This window comes from Cetorhinus maximus, chromosome 22, assembly GCF_964194155.1.
Source record: "Cetorhinus maximus chromosome 22, sCetMax3.hap1.1, whole genome shotgun sequence".
Classification (NCBI taxonomy): domain Eukaryota; kingdom Metazoa; phylum Chordata; class Chondrichthyes; order Lamniformes; family Cetorhinidae; genus Cetorhinus; species Cetorhinus maximus.
Genome location: NC_135900.1, coordinates 32,447,152 through 32,462,511, shown reverse-complemented (window position 1 = coordinate 32,462,511; position 15,360 = coordinate 32,447,152). Strand labels below are relative to the sequence as shown.

General features: G+C 47.3%; 1 protein-coding gene across 1 annotated transcript in view; it reads right to left on the bottom strand.

The window, feature by feature from the left end:
* Positions 1-1,216, bottom strand: part of tfec (transcription factor EC) — a 145,274-nt gene extending 144,058 nt beyond the window's left edge. The window contains exon 1 of the mRNA XM_078568054.1: positions 1,041-1,216. The gene's annotated coding sequence lies outside the window, so the exon portion shown is untranslated. The remainder of the gene's footprint in view (positions 1-1,040) is intronic.
* Positions 1,217-15,360: the final 14,144 nt, after the last annotated feature.

Here is a 15,360-nt window from a genome sequence, read left to right as displayed (position 1 = left end):
AGCCTCTGGATTCGGCCTTCCAACTCATTATGGATGTCAGTAGAAGATGGGGGAACATTATACAGAGCTGTTGGAAGCCCTCAACAAAGTGGCACATGAATTGGAAGAGTGCATCTGCCTGCTCTCTGATGAAGTGGTGCCCACATGTGTGCATATGATGATCTCCATGGGAAGGATGGCGGACTCCATGGAGACCCTGGTCCAGCAGAATGTAGAGGTACGCATGGAACTGCACTCCAACATGGTAACTATGGGTGAGTTCCTGCAGTGACAACACGAGAGAAAAACGGGGCACCTCAATGCCCCTCCAGGTACTCCTTGCCCTCAAGGGGTCAGGCCGGGGCACTTGGGCACCTGAAGGGAGGAGGAGCGGCAGCTGGACACCCCTGGGTCATGCACTCAGGAATCTCAGAAGCTGTCTGCTCCCTCCGAATCTCCTTTGCCCATGACCCCCCTCAACCTCGACCTCTGTCACTGTAGACAGAGCAGCTGGCCCACAGGAGGACGGCCAAAGCAACCCGGGGCCCTCAAGGGGGGCATGCCAAATTCACCAGAGGCAACAGGGCCAAGCATTGCACAAGCTGTCTCCAGCCCTGCTGCAGATGTCAGGGCAGCACTTAGAGGAAGTGGCAGGTTCAAGTCAGTGAAGAAGTCTTTGACAAAGAGTCATACGGACTCAAAACATTAACTCTGTCTTTCTCTCCACAGATGCTGCCAGACCTACTAAGCTTTTCCAGCATTTTTTGTTTTTGTTTTATATATATTACAGACTGTTGGGCTGACACTATTGACTGATTTGTAATGTTAATCTACAGAGACTGCATTTCTCCTTCAGTGCCAGAACTGAGCAAAGTCTTTATTCTACAAACCTTTAACATCCATGCACTATTCCACATAGAATTGAAAGCAAGCATTTCAGAAACTGTTTTCAATCTTAGCTTAATGAATCTCATGTTGTGGTAAATTAAGCCACTGCACCACTGTAGTAGGAATAAAGCATTAAACCACTTGAAGTGTCATTTTAAAGTTTGAACATTAACCCCTGGAAAGCCCTGGAACGTTCCTCTGCCTGCGCATATGCCCCAGATCAGGACCTCCACTTGCCCTCAACCAAAGCTGGCAAATTCCATGGAGGATGTCATTTGCATAGCTGGGGAAAGATGACCAGCAACTGCAATGGTGCATCAGAAGCAGCAGCCACAGTCCAAGCCAATCCACCATTCTGAAGAGGAACAGAGCCCTCTGGAGGCCCAACTGGGCTGAAGTTTTTTTTTAAAAACAATACTCTCCACAAAGCCATGGATCAAGCCACTTCAACTAAAGGGGGCACTCCAGTGAAGGTCTGGTGGAATTCAGAAGGCCTCAAGGGCATTCATGCCAGGTCTCACTAATGTGAGCTTCAATGAGACCTTTCAAAGACATAAAGGGAGGGCTTTTCTGGGGAAACCCAGGAAATCCCCTCAGAATGTCCGTTTGATGTGGGGTGGACAGAAGATCTGCCCAAGGTCCCTCTTACCAGAATTCAATTGTCTAGTCCAAAGAGCGTCAAATTGTGGTTGTTCAGGGTACAGCCTACTTCCGGCCCAGCCATTCCCCTCCCCACCCCTTTCCAAGTGTTGATGTGACTTACACCCTCTCCATTTGCAGGAATCTAACTTTCTAAGAGAACTATACTGAAACAGCTGCAATCGACCAATACTTATTTCATTATTGATGTTCCTTTTTGACCATCAAGGTGAAAAGTGTCAACATTAGACAACAGACCAGTCTTCAATACGCAGTGTCAGTGTTAAGCAATTCTGAATCAGGAGAGCACAGTCCGGATATATCGGGCTAGAAATTCCTCTGCCCCAATTTCTGGCGCAGGGGTCACAATTCAAGGCGTGCCTACAGCTGTTCAGATCGAGGTAGGCAAGACACTAAATTGGTCCACCCACCATATCTGCATGATTTCAGTGCAGGAACCTGGGCCTCCAGTGCTGGACTTCTCATCAGAATTCTGCCAGCATGGTCTGCACACAATAACTGGTATTGGCAACACTGATTCCCAACCCGAGATACAGGCAGCCTGTTTTTCTGAAAAAACAAGTTGTGTGTAAAAGCGCGCTATGCTTTTGAATTTTGCTTCCTTAATCCCAAAATTTCATTGATTTATGCTGGACCTTTATGGCTGCAATCTCACCAGCTAATGCAAAAGAGCTTTGGAAGCGGGTGGTGGGAATTTTTGACAATGTGTACCAGGTTGACCACTCGGTGTGTTCCCTCCTCTGACGAATCTTGCCTGAGGTGGGTACACAACAGAAGCAGCTACCCACCCAACAGCTATGGTTAGCCAATTAGTGCCATTTTCCTGGCCAGTTGGGACCAGATTGGGGTGTTGCTGGGTTTTTACCAGCGACGGACACGGACAGGCCCCATGCTGCAGGCAAAGCCTGGCAAGTCCCTGGTGATGGCCTCCTGGTAGCAGGCCAGGAAGCCCTGTGAGTCCTCCTGTATTTAAATCCCACACCCCACTGGGCAGTTGCTGCCACAGGACCACGTGTTGCCCTCCGCAATGTTGGCCTGATGCCTGAGGTCATGAGTCATTTTAAATAAGGTGCAATTACCCAGAGGGTGCCTCCATCTTGTCTGCCACAGCAGTAAGCACCTCCCTCAGCTGGGGTACAGATGAGGCAATGCAGTAGGCCCTCCCATTTGCTCTGCTGGGTGCCTGTCCTGCCCACAGTCCTTAATTGGATGGCCCTCCTGGAAACAGCCTCTTAATTGGCTGCTTCCAGTAAGGTGGAGCAGGCAGATAGTCAGGCACAAGCAGCAGGATTGGCGCCTGCTTTTTCTGAAAAATTTTAGAGGCAGAAAGATTTCAGCCTAGATCCTGAATAACCAGTCGCAGGCCATAATAAAGGTCGCAATGTATCGCCTCAGCCTTCATCTGAGAGAATTTTTTTTTATTCACCATACTAATTGCCTACATTTCACATTGAATTGTAAGTAATTTGGTACAAGGACAAACATTCTACAAGAGCTTGCTTGAGATTGTCCAAACTCCTTTCAGTTGGGGCTTTTTCTAACATCTGAGAGATACAAACAAGTACACAACTATGAACTCCATCTATGTGCCATAATTTGTCGTTCCAAAGAAGAGAGAGACGTTAGCTAAATTTGGGAATGAACAGTAGTCAAGTAATTATTACATGGCATTCTTCTCTAGGGTTCATTCCTATAAACTGTACGTGCGCTATGTTATCACCTTCAGTATGTGAGTCATGGCTGTATAGCCTTTATAATGTTACAGTCATAAATTCAGCCAATTATGGAAGCAGCTACCAAACGAGTTAAAACATTCTTTACATACTTGGCACAAGTTGTACTATGCAACAAAATACTTGCAATACTTTGAAATTTCAATTGAATCCTTGTTGCTCGCAGATTTCTTTTCTGCTCCATTTTCTAATTGAATGCATAAGAACAGGAATAGGCCTTTCAGCCCCTCTAGCCTGTCTGCCATTCAATTGGAACATGTATCTGATCTGTATCTTAAATCCCATTTATCTGGCTTGGTTCCATATCCCTCAGTACCCCTACCTAACATAAGTCTATTAATCTCTTTATTAAAAATTGAACTTATCTCAACAGCCTTTTGAAGGAGAAACTTCCAGATTTCCATCGTCCTTCACGTGAAAATGTGTTTCCTGCATTGCTGAACAGCTTGTCTCTAATTTTACATTTTATGTCCCTTTGTTACCCCACCAGAGGAAATAGTTTATCTCCATCTACCCCAGCAAATTCTGTAATCACCTTAAAGACCTCAATTAGATCAGGCTTACTCTTCTATACATAAGGGAATACAAACCCAGTTCATGCAACCTATACCCATAACTTAATGTTTAGCCCTGGTATTCTTCTGATGCATCTGCACTGCACACCTTCCAATTAGACCAATATATACTTTCAAAGGTGCAGTGCCCAGAGCTGAACAGAATACTCCAGAACAGTATAATCAGAGCTTTTTACAACTGTAGCATAATTTCCTTCCCTTTGTACTCCAGTCCTCTGCATGCTGAATAACCATATATTTATTTGATAGTAAACCACATAGCCCCAAAAAATCTGCCTGCAGACTGTTCCTGTAGTTAACTCATCTGCTCTGCTATTCGTCTGAAAATACTCTTACCTGTGCTTACTTCATGGGTTTATTCAACTTCTGCTGATACAGCTAGGAGGCCCTAGAATGATTGGAGATCTCACTCAGTTACCTCCTTCCAAGTGGCTCATGCTGTTGAATGTCATGGCTTCTTCCCTAGTGGTTTTCCTGGTTTTCCCATATGGCATCCCATCATTCTCATATTTGTAATAGCATCTTCCCACATTAGGCTCTAAAATGTTAGAAGCTAGCCATTATTCTTCTTTAGCTCCAGACATTTCAGGTCCTTTTCCAAAAGCCTGCTAATATAGGAACGTGCTAATTGTTGATGAAAAAGACCAATGTCATCTAAGTCAGCTTCAATCAGCCTGGTAACCGCATCATACAAAGGTAATGGCATTGACAAATAATCATTGCAATCAACCTTTATCAATTTGTCCAAAGCAGGCCCAAATATGACAAGAGAAAAAAATCCCAGTTATCTATTTCTTCATGTCTGCTACATTCACCACCAGTCATGTTGCAAAGCATTCATATGCTGTATCCCAAAATGATATTTGCTATGTAATGTGCTAAGCCCTTTAGCTGCATCAACATTTTAAATATAAAAAATTCGCCTTTCCGCTTCCCAATCTTCCTGGGCCCCTGGTGTAACTAGCCTCCTGCTAGTGGAATGAAAATAGGATAATGCAGATGGGGGAAGAACACAGGGCAAGCAGAAGTGTTTTGTTTTAACTAAAGGTTTACTTGAGTAGGCATGATTTTATAGAAGAAACCTCGCCTGACCTTTGAATAGCTTTTTTGCTACAATTATTTCCACACCACAGAATTCACTGAAGCCTCTGAAAATGGCAGTCCAGGAGACTGGAATTTCTTTCCCAGTCTAAAGTTTAAACAGAGATTCCAAAAACAAAATGAATCTCGCTGAATGTGAGTTAATTGAATGGTAAACAAAAATACATGTAGGCTGAAGGATTTGAATGTAATTCAGTGTTATCATTAAGATTCTTCAGGATTAGGTCAATTTAGGCAGGACAAATTATTTCACAAATAACAATTTTAAAAAAAAATTGTTAAGAACCAAATTATGGATCTTACAAAGCTTTACTAGAGTAGTGTACTACCTTAAAAATGTTCTCTGGTATTTGTGCTGGTTTCCATGTCCCTTTTGGGAAGATGTCCTGGAATGCATGAGTTGTGGACAAGACAGGAAGATGCTCCTGAGCGTATTGAGATGTGCTGTGGTGTTGCCATGCACTGCCCCATCTCTCCTGCTGCTGCTGCTGTTTCCTCGTCAGCTCTAGCCGACATTCAGTTCGTGACTGCATTCCGATCTTTCCACGTTTTCAGAAGCCTTACAGTTGGAATAAAAATGGAAAAGAGTTTTAATTGCAAATGAATTCTTACATTGTCGGTTCATTATCATGCACCCTATCAATAATTGATAGGAAGGCCAATTATTTCAGCAGGGCTGCAGTCCAAGCACTGACAATTCGATCAATGGAGATGAACTTAAGCAGAATGTTATTTTGAAGTGAAATTACCGAAAGTTTCCAGGAAGACGAACTATGGAAATCAGATTTCATCCAACTTTTAACAATCCTCAATCAGGGTTACTGTCTGACTCTTATGTCAATGGAAAAACATAGACATCAGTTTCTTAATGCTATTTTAATGTTCTTTTACCCATCGGTCTAGTATTTACACCAACCCTGAGAATGCTTGTTCCTCAGGTGCATGGCACAAGACCACGCAGTGAAGACCACTGGTGGCTTCTCTGCGTTGTTGTGGTATTTCTGAGATTGACCCTGAGGGGAGTGTGGGGTGTTCGAAATAGACCATCATCAAATGATGAGAAGGGATCTAATGATGCTTCCCACCTCATCATTCTGGTAACAGCAGCTGAGCAGCAGTACTTGCTGAGTACCACTAGGCCATAAGCCCTGCCCCTATCAATGTCAGATCATATGGACCTAACCATAGACAAGCAACAAGAGGTTGAAGCAAGGGAAAGAAAAATGTTTCTTTCAGGTACTGGACAATGCCGTCAGACATGATAGCCCTTCGAATTGTTGTTGCTGTTACTGGATTATAGTCAGAAGTCCCTACAGCAGCCTGCCATTATGGCTACCATATTTTCTCAGCTGCTGGCTTTCCCCACCATGCTCCCACGCACTTTCCCCAGTTCAACTGCCCTGGAGGAACATATTGCCTACTGAAATTGCTTGAATTCAAAAATACATGCAGATTCAGACCATGTCCGGTGTAGTACACTCCAAGTGTTTCTGACTAGCACCAAATACGAGATGGAACAAAATGGTCCCAAACTAAATGCCCTTCTTGGGCTGGATTTTTGTGAAGGAGATGGGAAGCATGAGTTGAGAAATTTCCTGACTCTGCAAACCCATCCCCATTAAGGAGACCCCCACCTGCTATATTTTCATTCCAGAGAAGCAGTGACAGAATGGAACTTGCCGCCTCCAAAGGCAGAGGCCAGTAAGCTAGAAGGCCTGCCTCTGTATAGTGGGTCATCAGCCCAGTTGTTATCATGAATGTCACCTGCACCACTGCCCATGCTCCCATACCCCATAATGCCCCCTTGCATCTTCCATGCCCCTACATATCTCCCATTGCTCTTCCATGTTCCCCATACATCTGCCATATTCATTCTCTCAGTATCCATTATGTACAGAATCAATGAATCATTGGCAAGCCTGGCAAGCCTTTGAAGTAGTCCTGAGCCTGATACAATTAGCAAAGAGGCGTTGAAAAATGCAGAGTGAAGAAAACTGCTCAGCATACAACTTCAGAAAAATGTTAATAAATCCATTCTAACTGCTTCTATGCTTGCAGTTGACAGATGACCTCATTATGAATGTTTGGCTGAGCTCCAAAAATGAATAATCTACTTAGCTCTCAGGAGGTAATAGTTACATAGCTGCAGAGGGGATAACTTTGTTTAATAAACATATTTATTATTTATGCAAGATTAAGTGATGTAAAGAAGATCATAGCTTTATGCTATTGATAATATGAATGGCTATGATTGATTGACAGCTTTGTGAGAAGGTAAGAGAGGCAATGTATTTCAAAGGGGATTTTGGATGGCTTTTTTAGGTTCCTGGCTCAAGACTAGGGTTTCCCTATGGTTCACGATTCCTCTGAAGTGCTGTGAAACATATTTACTAACAGAACAGGCCCCATCAAAATTGTGGAGGGGGAGGGGTTTGAAATTCCCACCCTCATGATGGAGCCAGAAGGAGCGAGGGTGCTGTGTGCAGGTTGGCTACCCATATCCTTACCCCACAAAAAGTGATGGAAACAGGAATTGTGGGTGTGGGGGGTGGGGGTGGTTAGCATGGAATCAGGTCCCACCTGCCATTTTTAAAGGCCTCCTGACTCGGCCTGAGTCCACAAAAATCAAGGCCAAATATCTCTGCTGAAGTCTATAGTTTTAATAGCTTAAGCTCATTAAGTGTTAATGTACAATTACTGGGTGACACTTGCTCAGAGTAAAGGCTGGAAGTTGCATGCAGGACAGCGATGTGTGAAGCCATGGGACTGATTTTAACACTAGTGGCTGTTTTTTCTGATTGTTGCCTCATCCCCACATTGCAAACCTGCTGAGCCAAAGATTTTGTTCTATAGACTCCTAACCTAAGGAAAAGATGTCAGCTGCACCTAGTCTGATCTGAAGGCATAGAATAACCTCGAAGAATCTATGGCCCAGTTTGCCCAGGTGTTTGTCATTCTGGTACCCATCAAGCAGAGTTCTTGAATAATAATGTAAGATGTGTTTTAATGTCCCTTCCACATCCAGTGCATGGGATTTGAATGCTCCCAACTGTTTCATGGACATAGTCACAATGGGGATAATTTTAACCTTTCCATGATTGATGGGAGAGGGTTGGCGGGGGTAGGGGGAGGAATGGGTAGAAATTTGAAGCATAACAATTAAGTCTTCTATAACCCTGGCAGGGTGGTCATAATAACCCACTCTGGAGAGACAGGCCAATGGTTGTGATATGATAATAAGGCTTTGTTCCTTAGGCTTTTTACAGATGGCATGAGCCATGTTTTCCAGGCTTGAGAAAGCCGGCAAATGAAGGGAGGTGGGAGCTGCTAGATCCAGCAGGTAATACCTTTCCAGAAATAACAATAGAAAATGCTAGAAATACTCAGCAGGTTCTGAAGCATCTGTGCAGAGACAAGCATATTCAATGTTTCAGGTCTGTGACCTTTCTCCAGAAGTTCTGATGGTACTTATTCAAGACATGTAATATAAGAACAGGGAGCTTAATTTGCCTAACTGCCAGCCTGTCTCCATGACATGGGTTGCCGATTGGCATGGCGGTCCACCCCAGGCATCCCGCTTGGAGGCAGGACAGGGTCAGGGAGCCAAGCCAACATGCAACTTTCAAAATTACCCCATCCCCCGGCCTCCAAAGTGGCCTCTGAGGGCCGGATAAGATTCCGCTCAAAGTACAGGAGTGATTCTACTGATGGCGCAGAAATGCCATGGCCAGCTGGGGGGCCCTGGCTCACGACCTCTTTGCATTTCATCCCCACTCCAGGACCTGGTTGTGGCCAGCTCTGTATTGAAGTTTGTCAGAATTGTGTGGCCACAACGTGCACATCAATTCAAATGATGCCAAGCTTGACATATGCCTTGTGCTTACATAGACTAGCGCAGGGAGAAAATTCTCCATTTTGGGCACAAGTCCAATTTCTCCTCCAGTATTTCGCCACCAAAGCTTGCCACCAATTTCTGACTGACTCCAATTTTTAGTCAAATACCAGACAGAGATACGACTTTCCTGCTATCAATTGAATGTCGGTTCTTTCTAAAAGTGCACTTTACATTTCTCTAAAACATCTTGAAAGTATTTTGCATTTGGTGTCTTCCCCAGGACAGGCAAGATGTTTCTTTAATATAAAATATTCTCTCGAAGATCTGTTGGACTGACTCACTCCTGTTGTATTTGTGGCTTATTCAGATTAAAAGAAATAGAACCTTTAGTGGGATGTAGAACACGTTGTCCTGCATCATTTTTCACCCTGCATGCATCCTCAGCATACACACTGTGGTAGTTTCCGAACATTAAATAGGTAGGCGCAGCATGAAAATAACTGTGTCACATTTGGTGACACAAACTCTTCATGGCAATGCCAGCATGCAAAGGCTTGCGCTGTACCGCTGTGTGGCAGAAGGGTCCTCTCTGCTGTTAAACTGTTTGGACAGGAAATTTGCATCATTCCTGAGGAACTCTGAAAAACAGTGTCACACGCTGGTGACCTTCGCTGCTCATTAAAACATTCCCAAAGACAGCTCTCTGCATGAGACTATGTAGCTTCAATAAGCATGAACTAATTTCTAGTTCTTATTTTGATCATGCAGTGGTGAAAATACTAAGCAGTATTTTTCTTTTGAGACAGAGAAATCTTTCAGCAGCTCAGCATGTCCAAATACCCTTTTAAACTCCACACACCTACAGATTTGCTCTTTTCAACACTAATTATTTTATTTCTTCTGCTCCATGCAAACTTAATAGGCAGATCCTCACTATTTAACAAATTCAATTCCCTCCAATACAATGACTATAGTAGACCTCCCCATGCAGCTGTAGGTAATGAAATTTATATGAGAAAATAATCTGATATGAGGTATATGTAGGACTTGATTTAAAAAGTATCAATTTCCTGGGCTCGCTCTATCAAAGTTAAAGGCCATAATACTCTCCTGCTTCTATATAATTGAAATAACATTTGGATAAAAAGATAAATGCTCCGTACAAAGATTTCCTCTCGTTCAAGTAATTTAGGTTTGTTTAAGCTTAAAAGAAAGTAGTTGAATTTATTTATCTGAAGAATAATGTTATCTAAATTGTTCCTTGTGCAAGAGTAATGATTTACAAATGTTATTTGGTTTTAATGTACTCCTGGTTGGCCGGGGGTGGGGGGGGGTGGTGCGGAGCGAGAGTGGGCGCGGTGGGGGAGCCAATTAAGGCTAGCCCAGCGTAATGCCTGATTCCCGAGGATAGCAGGATAGCGAGCGGCGGCGGGAGTGCACTGACTGCCGGGTCCAGTGGCGAACCAGCGGCCTGTTTATCAGAAGCGCTGGCAGCCTTTGCAAGGCTGCTCACAATGGCAAGTGGAAGAGCTCACCAGAGGGCTTCTGGTGAGCAGGCCAGTCCAGAGGGTAGGCCAGCGGGATAGACCGGGCTGGAGGGTAGGGCAGCGGGACAGGCCAGGCCGGAGGGTAGGGCAGGGGTGCCAGTGCGCCCCTTATTTCTCGGATGACTGCCTTGCTGCCCTCCGAGGAGGTGGCAGCACGGCGCGAGGTGCCGATTCTCCAGGATGGGAGGAGGACGCCCCCCCACATGACGAAACGTGCCTGGGAGGAGGTGGCAGAGGTGGTGAGCTCCCGCGACGTGCTGCAGCGCACCTGGATCCAGTGGCGCAAGCGCTTCAACAACTTGTTGCACTCTGGCAGAGTGAGTGCCATGTTGGCATTGGGCATTTAACCCAGCAGGTCGGCTTACCCTCTGCTGCCCCCCCACCCCCCAAGTCTGAGTGTAGTGACTGCATTGAATCATTAACAGCATGTGTCCTTTGCTGGGTGGGCCAGCAGATATTGCCCATGCCGAGGTCACCCTGAGAGGGTGGTGAAGAGATGTGTTTTGCCCCCGCAGCATGTTTTACACTGAGTCCCACATGACTGGTTTGGGGGCAACCTGGCGGAGCTGCACCTTGGCGCTGTGTTTGAACTCCAGAACATGTCCAAGTCAGGGTGATGAGATGCTGGGGGGGAGCTTCAAGGTGTCATGGCAACGAACCATCTGCCGCGCTCTGCGCTCCACATACTTGCGCCTCCTTGCTATGGAAGGATATACCGTGTGATTCCTAATGTGATGTAGGCAGCATGTGTCCAAGGGGTGGGTGGTGGGGTGGGGAACAGGCCTAGCATCTTTGTGTGAGTGTTCGGCAGCAGCGGGGTGAGGAGGCACTGGAGCCCTGATATGTCCCACTCTGGTTGGGGTGGGCCGTGCGTGAAGCGAGTCCATGTGCAATTTGCACTAACCAATTCTCTTCTCTCATTTTCAGGAGAAGAATGCTCACAACGCGGCAGAGCGTGCGAGGACTGGCAGTGGCCAGGCGCAGATCACCATTCTTAGCCGCTTCAAGCAGGAGGCCCTGGATCTGGAGAGGCGTCATGCGCCAAGGTCCACTGGTGTCGGTGAGGCTGGGGTGCCACGGCCAGGTATTTACTCCCAACAGTGAGGTCAGCATAGTTCTCCCAACAGCCATAGCACTGCTGAATGTTAATTGATTTAATTTTACAACAGGGCTTGACCATTGGTTATGGAAGGATGAGCGCATAATGATCCAGGGGACAAGGATGCACATTGACATTGTCTCCATGTTAACTGATCCAATGTCCTTGTTCTTCCTTTCAGCATCAGCAGAGCAGGGCCGGGAGGAGGAGCAGCAGAGGCCCCCTCTCACACCTGAGGGTCGTGAAGTCTCACTGGCTTCACACCATTTCTGCGAGGCAGGCACCAGCGCAGATACTAGCACCTCGGTGAGAATTCGAATATCGGCTAGTGTCCCGGGGCACAGCGGTGAGGGCACTTCACAGTCACTGGAGGAGCTGGCAGAGACAGAGAGTGCCCATGGCGCCAGCAGTTGGAGGACTGCAGGGGACCAGGCACATGCTCAGTCGGTGCCTGATGATGTGCCTCTGGAGTCGTCCGCGACGCAGCAGGTGCAGGAAATGTGGCCGGGTGTGCGGGAGAATCTGAGGGAGATACGTGAGGCTATGCTTGGCTTCGTCACCGTGATGGAGGAGTCTACGCGGACGATCGCCGAAGCAATGAGCCACAATTCCGCGCGTCATGCGTCCTCCATGGAGAGAGTGGTGACTCTTGTGGAGAGGCTCCTCCAGGAGACCAATCAGGGCTTCCTGGGGATGTGCGCTGACCAGCAAGCCCTCACATCGGCATTGACATCAGCTGATCAGTGCCAGTGTGGGAGATGGTCTGGGCATTAAGTTTCCCAGCTTGGTGCCCATCCATCCACGGTGAGCAGGGAGGTCCGAAGTGACCTCACGTCGGCGCAGCAGCTGCCTGTCGTCTCTGCGAGCACCTCTCAGGGTGCTCCGGATGAGGGCGGCAGCTCCTCCGCCCCTCTCCCAGTGACCGTAACATCTGGTGAGGCTGTGACGACTGGGGAGATGCCAGCTGTGGACCTGGCAGCTCCCTCCCAGGTAGGGCCAGCACTAGCTCCACGGGCCAGAGGACGACTGCCAAGGTCATTGAGACCAACAAAACAGCAGATCAGCAGGCTAGCTCAGATGCCACTCCCAGCGAAGGGGCAGCACCAAGACATAGCACCCAAACACGTAAACATAAAGCACCTTAGGCACACCACGGGTTTATCACTGGTGCTTTTGTGTTGACCCGAGATGTGGTCCTTATGATTTGTTTTGATTTGTAACACTATTGTCTTTTTTTTGTAATAAGTTGGTTTGCTTGACATATTAAATTCAGATATGTCACCATGGCTGAGGGTGCCTCTTTTCTTCTGCATGCGTATGGTTTCCATAAATGTAAGGAGTGCTGTGTTGGACATTTAGCTTTATTAACAGGGTCCTTAGTTACTGTTCCTAAACTGGCAGATTTTGCACTTAAGTGTCGAGTATGGAGCCTACAGCCCAGGGCCTACGACCCTGGAGGCCCATCTGTGGTGTGCTAGCTGAAGGTTCATTGTATTAAAGCCTCCCGGGTGTCCCTGTCTCCCTGGAGTATGCCCGGGTCAGCATCTACCCCCTCAGCATTTCCCTGTGCATGCTCATCCTCGGACTCACTGCTGGACTCATCGTGTGCAGCCACAACCACTGCATTGACGTCTTTATCATCCACTGCATCCCCCCTTTCCAGCGCAAGATTGTGGAGAGTGCAGCGTGCAACCACTATCACCGAGACACGATCTGGGGGGTACTGGAGTGCGTCCCCTGAGCAGCCCAGGCATCGGAAGCGCATCTTGAGAAGGCTGATGGTTCTCTCCACCACAGCCCTTGTGGTGCCGTGGCTCCTATTGTACCGCTGCTCAGCTTCTGTTCTTGGATGGCAGACAGGAGTCATAAGCCACCTTCTGAGGGGATAGCCTTGTCACCCAGCAGCCATCCATCCAGCCAAGCCGGAGCACTGAAGAGCCCCGGCACCTGGGAGTGTCTCAGGATGTAAGCATCATAGGAGCTGCCTGGGAACTTGCACAGACTTGTAGAATCCGCATCCTGTGGTCACACATTATCTGCATGTTCATGGAGTGGAAGCCCTTCCTGTTGACAAAGGCACTGGGCTCACCTGCTGGTGCCTTGATGGCCACATGTATGCAGTCTATTGCACCCTGGACACGGGGGAAGCCAGCAATGGCTGCAAAGCCTCTGGCTCGCTATGTCTGGCTGGCCTGGTCCCAACCGAAGTGGATGAAGGTCAATGCCTGTCTGAACAGAGCGTCTGTAACCTGCTTGACACAATTGTGGACAGCTGATTGGGCAACACCACAAAGATCACCCACCGAGCCCTGGAAGGAGCTAGAGGCATAGAAGTTAAGGGCAGCTGTGACCTTTAGAGCCACTGGCATGGGGTGTCCACCCACACAATTCATGGAGATCTCAGGGCCTATCATCTGACAGATATAGTTGACTGTCTCCCTTGAGAGACGGAGCGCCCTCAGACACATTGTGGTAGCTGCTTCACCGCCTGTATAACCTGGCAGCAGGATAGTGGCGTCTTCTGCGGCCCCTTCCGCCTTGGACTACCTCTTGGCCCTGCACCCCTTGTGCCTGCGCCTGTCCTCCCAAAGGTGGCTCCCCTGGAGGCTGAATGTGCACTCCTGGCTTCCTTCCCCTTCTAGCCCTCCCTTCCTCCTCAGAGGAGCTGCCTCCAGTGGACAGTTCAGCTCCCATTCCCAGGCTAAGGGAAGGCTTCCTGAAACTTGCAGGCCCAGAGAAGATTCCTCACTGCAGAGTGCTGACCTGAAGGTTAAGAATCCAGAAAAAGCAGCTGGTATGTGTTTGGAAGTACTGCAGATCACACAGGCAAGTTTGAAAAACTTTCAAAAATAAATATTTGACCGAGCACACTTGTGACCTCAGTGAGTTCTCTTATCCCGCCCGTGGATGAGGTTAATACAAATGTGTCCTACCCACCTGCCTGTTGCGCCCGTGCGCCGACCCGAAGATTGCATAGGCACCGTAAAATTGGCGTCGATTGCTCAGTCAAGGGCCTTAAGTGGCCCGTTAATTAATGGCGGGAGTGCATCGAACATCATCGTGCGCCCGCCCAGTGAAATATCGCGAAGGCGCACAGTGACGTCGGGACACTCACAAGACGTCACCGCGCGTCATTTAACGCGCAGACGTGTAGGGCCCCACCCTGCTCACCAACGGGAAGGTTCTGCCCCTGATCTCAAAACAAAAATGAGCAGATATTTATAGAACTCACAAGGCTGATTTTTCAATTCTGTTTTCAACAGGGAAAGGCAGGGGAACCACAAAGGAAACAGGGGTGCAGAACTTATCATTTTGTTTCTGATGCCTTTCCCACTGTTGCCAGTTTGATTAGCTTAGACATACAGAATGCCCACCTGAAGCTTCACAAACATGTGCAAATCAGGGTCCCATCACATCAATAGAACCCCACTGCCATTTTCATTAACCTTAGAGAGGTGACTGCTCAGTGCTGGGTAGAATCAGCCAGTGTTATTCAAACAGTCATTCCCCTGCTCATGCTCAGATCATTGGTATTTATCTGGAACGCCAAAGCAGCATTTTTAAGAAACTGGTTTGCTGCAACTGTGCTTTTTTTTGGCATTTCTTTGCACAGAGAGCTTCTTGGTTTACTGAAGATCAAGAATGATATTGATCATTCATTAGTGGCTGCAGGTAATGAAGGACTAGGAGCAGCAGCAACAAGAGGGAGGGCTTTGGCGAGCATCATGTGACCTTGCAAGGAGTCCAAGAAGCTGGCCTCACCCTACTCATAGGATTGACAGACCTAGCCTGAGCTATTTGAACTTCAGTTTTGTAAAAAGGGATTGTGCTTCACACAGGAGACTAGATGTCAGGTTCCTGCAGAATGTTACAGCAAAAGCTGGAGCTCATTAAAACAGCCAGCGCTGCATTGCCTGTGGCAGTTAAGGTGACCATAATTGCC